The sequence below is a fragment of the Peromyscus leucopus genome, chromosome 20 (genome assembly GCF_004664715.2).
Source record: "Peromyscus leucopus breed LL Stock chromosome 20, UCI_PerLeu_2.1, whole genome shotgun sequence".
Lineage (NCBI taxonomy): Eukaryota > Metazoa > Chordata > Mammalia > Rodentia > Cricetidae > Peromyscus > Peromyscus leucopus.
In genome coordinates this window covers 46,101,253-46,108,926 of record NC_051080.1, presented here as the reverse complement: position 1 = coordinate 46,108,926, position 7,674 = coordinate 46,101,253, and the positions used below count along the sequence as shown (strand labels likewise).

The window sequence follows — 7,674 nt, the reverse complement described above, 5'->3', positions numbered from 1 at the left end:
CCAGCACCCACATGGTAGCTAATAACTGTCTGTAATTCAAAGATCTGACCTGTAGGCAAAACACCAATGTACATAAAAGTAAATAAAAAAATTTAAGTATATATATATATATATATATTATATATATATATACTATATATGATGCAAAAATACAGGGTGTTAAAGAGATGGGCTTTAAAGTCGTCTAACTTCGGCAATGTCTTCACACTGGCCCTGTTTTAACAGGGCTGGGACTGCATCAACCCTTTTTGAAAATGAAGACAAAGAAAAGTCACACTTAAAAAAATTCTACTGCACCATATTGCAACACGCAAACCCTGAGAAACATTCTGGCGCGATCAAAGGCTCTGTCACCACACCGGACTGGTCCTTGATAGCCACCGGGAAACTCGTTTCCATAAAGGAGCTCCGCATCCGCGGAGAGGCGGGAGCCTCTCCCTCGGAATTCAGTCCCCGGGCACAGTCCACAGCGGCCACACAACCGAGGAGCTGCAGGGAGGAAGCCCAGCGAGGGCGCTCCGCGGCCTCCCCTCAACTACAGGTGTCGCCCAGCCCAGGGCCCGGGGCGGTCCCGGAGGCTGCGGCGAGCATGGACGAGCCGCGGGGCTCACAAAGCGGATCGCTCGCTCCGCTGGCGTGGAGCGCAGGCGCCGCAAGGGCGGGGGCGCGCTCGGCGATCGGGCGGGCAGCGCGCCCTGGGCCCCGCCTCGCGCGTCAACCAGCCGGCTGGGGAGCGGCGGGCCGGGCCGCGCGAGGGCGGGAAGCGCCCGGCCGGCCAGCACCTGCCAGGCCCAGCGGTCCCCGCCCTTCGCTCGGGTCGCTGCGCAAGGCGGGCGAGCCTTCCTCTTCCGCCCCTCCCACATTCCCCGGCGGCAGCGGGCCCCGCCCCTCGCGCGCGGCGGCCCGGCCGTCTGTGACGTCGACAGGCCCCGCCCCCTGGCTATAAATACTGGCGTCGCCGGTGCCGCCTTCCCACACTCTCTGGCTCAACTCTCGCCGCGGTGTTTCCGTTTCTCTCCCTGGTCGTCGCCTCCCCGCTCGGCTCCTCTCCTCCTTTCTCGCTCTGCTGCTCTGCGGTGTGGACGAGGCTGAATCCTCTCCCCACTCGGTTCGCGCCTTCCCGCTCTCTCCTCTCTCCCCTCTCTCGCGCCGCCCCATTTCTCCGGTTCGGCTGCCGCCGCCACTGCTGCTCAGCTGGTGTCGGTGCCGCGCGTTCCCCCCACGTCGTCCCCGCAGCCTATGGCCCAGGCCGCCTTGGGTATTTCTGCTCAAGGTAACCACATCCCTCTTTAAAAATTCCGCCGAAAAAGAGAAGACGCTTTACCCGACTCTTTGGGCCGTTATCTCACGTGAGTACCGGGCTTGAGGGGCGCGGGAGGGCCGGCCGGGCGGGCGGGCGCCGCGGCTGGGCCAACGCCGCCCTCGGTGTCCCCGCAGTGCCCCGCAGCCGGCGGCCTCGAACATGGCGGCCGGCGGCGTGTGTGGCGGCTGCCGGTGGCCCCGGCGGCGGCGGCGGCGGCCGGCACCTCGCGACCCTGGGCGGCCGCAGGCAGCCGCGGTTGGGCGAGGGGGCGTGTACGCGTGGGGCCGCGCTCGGGGGCGGGCGGGCGGGCAGGCAGGCAGGCCGGCTGGCGGGGGTCGCCGTCCCGCTGCCGGCGGCGTGCGGCCCCCACCCCGCTCCCGTGGTGCATTGCTGTTTCCGGGGAGGGGGCCCGGCGGCAGCCCCGAGGGGCTCGGGGCCCCGCCGCCCCCTTCCCGGTCTCGGTGGCCCGCTGGGGGCTGTGATGCCGGGTGGCCGGGCAGCCGCGGCGGGCTGCGGCGGCCGGGGCGCCGGGTTATGAATGGAGCGGGGCGGGCCTGGAGCCGGCATCTGGTGACAGCTGGGAGGAGGCTGGATTCTTGCGGGCGGAGGGGGAGTGCGGAGAGCGCGGTCCCCCTCTGGTGGAGGAAAGTTGACCTCACTCCGGGGCCCGGCGGCGGGGAAGCCCGGGTGTCAAGTAGCAAGCCGGGTAGGCCTTTGGCCCCTTCTGGAAACCTCGGCGCTGCTGCCCCGCCCCTGCGGCGCTCCTGATTGGGCCAAGTCGCTTTCATTTACCCCAGTCACCCTGAAGCCTGGAGATTAGTCACCATGGCTTCGTTTTCTGGTCCTCGCCGTGATCGCGGGGCAGAAAGAGGGCGAAGGGTAGGTGGATGAGGCTTATCAAGTACTGCGTTCGCTGCCAGCAGTTAGGACCAAAGTATCATACATCTTGAATGCGTCGGTCGGGGACACCGTTTACCTGCTCGGGGTGTTTGAACAGACTGAACTCAATTTTGTGATGGGTATGTTAGGCTGTTCAGTTGTTCTGCCGTGTTTTATTACCATTATTAAATGCTCGGTTTGAGTGAGAGCTGATTAACTCTTTTCCCCTACCGAGTGCTCAGGAAAGGAGCATGTGGACTATATGAACTAGCCTGGCAGAAATAGTCTGACATACGAGAACATGCTTGTACTTACTTACTGGTCATGCCAGTAAGGCCTGAGGCGTTCATCTTAAGTAGGAAAGAATGTTTAAATAAAATTGTAGATAACAAAGATAAATCAGATAATCTTTGTTTTTCTCCCAGGGTTTTAATATGATTCTTAACAAAGAAATCAGAGTGGCAAGTCCATCTTAGATCCCCCGGCTAACATTGTGCTATGGTTGTCTTAGCTTCCAGCCGTTTTACTAATGTGTATTACAGACCTCAGCACCGTAAGAGCTACACTTTTAGTATTTCCACATATTAAATACAGCTCCATACTCTGATTTTTAAAGCCTCACTTTGTAGTCCAGACTGACAAATTGCTAATTTACCTTCCACCTCAGACTAGTGCTGGGATTACAGGTTTAAGACAAGTCTGGCTTCTGTTTGATAAGTTTTAACAAAGAAGTGATGCACAAGGTTGTACATCTTAATTCCAGGAAGTTTTTGAAGCCAGCCTTGGCCACATCATAGCAAAATCCTGTGTCTGGAGAGGGGGAGAAACAGCTCTATAATCTAAAGCTATCAAAATGTAGAATATTGCTAACACCCACAAAGTTCCCTTGATAGTTCATGTCAGTTCCTGTAGAGGCCTGCCTAGTCCCCCCCCCTTTTTTTAAAAAAAAAAAAATCAAAGAACTTAAATGGAATCAATAGATAAGCATTCTTTTGTGTACAAGGCTTTTACTTAGCATATTTTTGTATATTAATCAGTAGGTTGTTCCTGAGTAGTCATTGTGTGAATATATGTCTGATTAAAAATAAAACTTTGCTGGGTGGTGGCGGTGGCACACGCTTTTAATCCCAGCACTCAGGAGGCAGAGAGCCAGGCTGATCTCTGAGTTCAAAGCCAGCCTCGTCTACAGAGCGAGATCCAGGAAAGGCACTAAAACTACACAGAGAAACCCTGTCTGGAAAAAAACCAAATAAATAAATAAAACCTTTTTTGGAAAAGTTGCAAAGATAGCAGTAACTTTGTAACGATGATGTCAAGAGAAAAACGATTTGGGGCGTCAAAAAGGGCAAGGTGGGCTGGGCAGTGGTGGTGCACACCTTTGATCCCAGCAGAGGCAGGTGGATCTCTTGAGTTTGAGGACAGCCTGGTCTACAAAGTGAGTTCCAGGACAGCCAGGGCTACACAGAGAAACCTTGTCCCCAAAAAAGAAAGACAAAGTGGAGCTGGATTTGTAGCTTAGTCAGGTGCTTGCCTCCAATCACAAGCCCTGGGTTGATTTCCCATCACCCTATAAACAGGTGAATAGGTGACACCTGTAATCCTAACGTCCATTTGTAATCCCAGCACTTGGGAAAGGAGGCAGGAGGATCAGGATTTCATTGTCTGTCCATCTTTGGCCCCACAAGAGTTCCAGGTCCAGCCTAAGTCTGCATGGCCTTTCATTCAGCCCATTCCTACCTCCCTAATTTACACAAATCATTATAAATGAGAGTGGTGTGTTTTTCTTTCCTCCTCTCCTCCTTTGTGGTGTTTGAAGACAGTTTCTCTGTATAGCCCTGACTGTCCTAGAACTCGGGGTTAGGGTTAGGTGGACCTCAGCCTGCCTGTACCTTTCTTTCCAGTGCTGGAATTAAAGACATGAGCCATCACTGCCTGGCTAGTAATTTGTTTTTTAATACTGTCTTTGACCTACATTTCACTTACCCTTCCTTTATGCTTTCTTTTTCCAGATAATAAACGTTTGCATTTATCCTGTATGTCCATCTTACCCTGTGTACCACTTTTAGTATCTATTAAAATGTCTTTGGAATTAGGGAGTCGTTATTCCCTAGTAGTATCTCTGTTAAATGAGAAAGTGTAAATATCACTGAAGAACATTCGTGAATGTCTATAGTTTAATGTCCTCGATGTTTCACAGCATTTATCTTGGGTTGCAATGGCCTCAAAATAGCTGTGAATAAAATAGGAAAAATGAATAGTCTCATTCAGGATAATTGTTCTACTCCTTAGGATAGTTAAGAATGACCTGATTCCCAGCATGATTTAGTTTTTTTAAGATTAGGTGTTTGAAGAAGCAGAAGAACGTTTATAGATTAAAACCTGGGAATATATATAGAGAGAGCTCATTGGTCAAGTGCCTGCATCCATGATGGCCATGGGTTCAATCCACAGCACTGCAACAAAAAATTTATAGGTTAGTATATTATTTGGAATCTAAAGGTCATAATCATTTTTACAAGTTGTATGGAGATAGCATCTCATGTAGCCCAGACTAGCTTTTAACTCCTTATATAGATGAATCTGGTCCTCAATTCAACTCAACTCCTGATCTTTCCATCTCTACTTTCCATCATGTGCTGGGGATTAGAGCTCTGGGCCACTCATTGTTATAAATCAGACATGAGTTCTTTCCCTCAGCAACCATGAGTGTTTTTAAGAGTGGTCAGTTTTCCTCACTGGGCAGAACATTTATATTTTGCTCAAAGTTGCCTAGATCCCTGTTTAAGATACATGGAGTACTTCTGAGAGTCTAAAACTCTTGACCTTATATATATATAGTTTCTAGTATTTCTGGCTCCCTTCTTGCTACTTCTTCCTTAGAAAATATAATCAGACTGTAGGAACCATTGAAGCACAAATGAAGTGTAGGTGTGTATAGCATCTCTAAATTTTTAGAGTAATTGCCAAACTATTACTGGGTGGTGACATTTCTAAAGCTAGTATGCCAAGGTTCACATTCATTTGCTTCTGGTGATAATAAAATAGATCTAGAGGGGTTGGATATGAGGAGAAAAACTTTACAGACTTGCCTAGGGCTTATCAAATTACTTTTCTTTTTGAGACATGTCTTCCAAGCTGGTTCAGGCTCTTGTTCTTGACAAAGGATGACCTTGAACTCTTGGTTCCTGGTCCCTTGCGTCCACAGGTGCTGGAATCACAGGTGTATACCAGCTTAGTTGATAAATCTTTTTAGTGTTGTAGTAGGAATTTGTAGCAAAGGATAATTTGAACTTAACCTAAAAGGTATTTCAGACAGTTCCAAGACTGCTAGAACATTATGCGTTGAAAGTCATTTTTGTCATTTTGTTTATTTAGGACAGGACCTTGCTATGCATCGTAGGCTGGCCTTGAACTCAAGTAATCATCCTGCTTAGCTCCTGAGTTTTGGGATTACAAGTATATGGTACCCTGCACAGCTGGAATGTCACTTTAATAGAACACTTATCAGATAAACTTTATTTAGTCATTTAAATTAACCTGTTTGAAGCACGACCTCATTTTTAAAACAGAACTTTCTACTTTCATTTCTTTAGGGCGAACTTTCTGACCGAGTATACAACTACCCAGAAGGCCTAGGAGAAGTGCTGTATAGAGAGCAGTTCGACTTCAACGCCGAGCCACCTTGGGAACCCAGCTGATGATAGGGGGGTTCCATCTCCTAACTTGTCCATGTAAGTAGCTTCACATCGGAGGATATCTGAATAAGATGGAAATGGTGCTTCAGTAGTTACAGGTGTGACTGGTAAGATTGTTTGTGTGCATTGTTTGCCATGATAGGGTCACTTACAACTTTGACTTGCATGAATAATAACAGTACTATATTTAGTGTATTGGGAATATTGGGGTCTGGAGTGGTTAAGAGCACTTGCTGCTCTTGCAGAGGACCCCAGTTAGGTTCTCAGGACCCATGCTAGGTTGTTCACAACTGCCTGTAACTAGCTTCAGAGGCTCTGTCGTTTTTGGCCTCCTACCACCTTCATACCATGCACATACTCATACACAGAGATGGACATATACATAGATACATACTCACATAAGTAAATTAAAAATAATTTAATTGTACTAGCCTGGGTTTTAATATCATTTGGAGAGTGGATTTTGAATTTAGGATATAGTTTACCATATTCAATCATTTACTTAGTAGATATAAGTATTGGCTCAATCGTTAGAGTCAAAACTTAATTGAATCCAGGGCCAAGATACAGATCCTTGGGCTTGGGAGCAAGTGCTGTTACCTGGGAGCCATCTTATCAGGCCCCTTGGTAAAGCAAAAAATCTGCTGCCATTGTTCTTGGTAAAGCTGTAAGTGTGAATATGAAAGCAATTTCAGTTCACGGTTTCCTAATAACGATCATTCTGCCAGTCAGGGGTTTTTGTTTGTTTGTTTTGTGTTTCTTTATTAAGATGGTTTCATATACTAAGTTTTTAGAAAACCGATGGTTTGGGGAAGCTTTTTGGAAAGATGATACCTAAAAACAGCCAAGGACATTTTTTTGGCTACTTGATATTTTATACGTGGATTATTTTAAGACTTGGGCCACTGTACAAAATGTAATTCCTCAGTAAACTGGTTTAAATTTGAGAGGTCCATTTACCTACCTACCTACCTACCTAGAACTCACTCTATGGACCAGCCTGAATTTGTACTCACAGAGATTCACCTGCCTCTACTTCCTGACTGCTATGGTTCAGGGCATACCACCATGCTCAGCTGGTCCACACCTATAATCCAGTCCTGGAGCAGTGGAGAAAAGAATCCTGGGGCTCACTAAGCAGCCAGGTTATCCTAATTGCTAAGCTCCAGGTTCAGTGAGAGGTCGGTCCTATTTGAAATTGTGGGCAATCCCGAGGAACGACACTTGACATTTACCTCTGGCCTCTTGTGTGTACACAGTGACCTACATGTACAAATGATAAATACATTGCAAATTGAAATGTGGGTTTTGAAACTTGAGTGGGTTTCACATGGGCAGAACCAGTGTAGGCAAATCTGAGGGCAGTTTTCAAGCTGCTCCTTGACGCTTGCTACTCCTTGCAGTGCAGTCAGTAAAATATTCCTTTGAAAAAAGAGAATTGGGGGAAACGGAAAGGTCAAAATAGTGTCTCTTTATTTTGGTTATAAAATAGATTTTTATTGAATAAAAATGGTTGTTCTAAAGCCAGGCATAGCTCTAGAACACAACTATAGTCTGAGCATTTGGGAGGTAGAAAATGGATCAGGAACTCTTGTGGCTTGTCTGGGCTACATGAGACTGTGTCTCATTCACAAATAATTTTAGACTCATTTGCATCCACCTCCCAACTACTGGGATTACAGGCCTGTGCCACCAAACCTTGCTTAGACTAGTTCTTTTGGTCCTAAGTAGGCACATTAATTTCTCTTTTATTTGTGTATTCCTTATCTTGGTATGGGTGATTATAATTGTGAGAAT

The 7,674-nt window shown here is 47.8% G+C and overlaps 1 protein-coding gene across 8 annotated transcripts in view; it reads left to right on the top strand.

The window, feature by feature from the left end:
- The first annotated feature begins 946 nt into the window (after nt 1-946).
- Nucleotides 947-7,674, top strand: part of Azin1 (antizyme inhibitor 1) — a 32,129-nt gene continuing 25,401 nt past the window's right edge. For 5 of the 8 annotated variants that reach the window (XM_028879227.2, XM_037197739.1, XM_037197738.1 and 2 more), the window contains exons 1-2: nt 947-1,349; nt 5,776-5,913. The gene's annotated coding sequence lies outside the window, so the exon portion shown is untranslated. The remainder of the gene's footprint in view (nt 1,350-5,775; nt 5,914-7,674) is intronic. The other 3 variants (XM_028879225.2, XM_028879226.2, XM_037197736.1) reach the window with 1 other exon arrangement.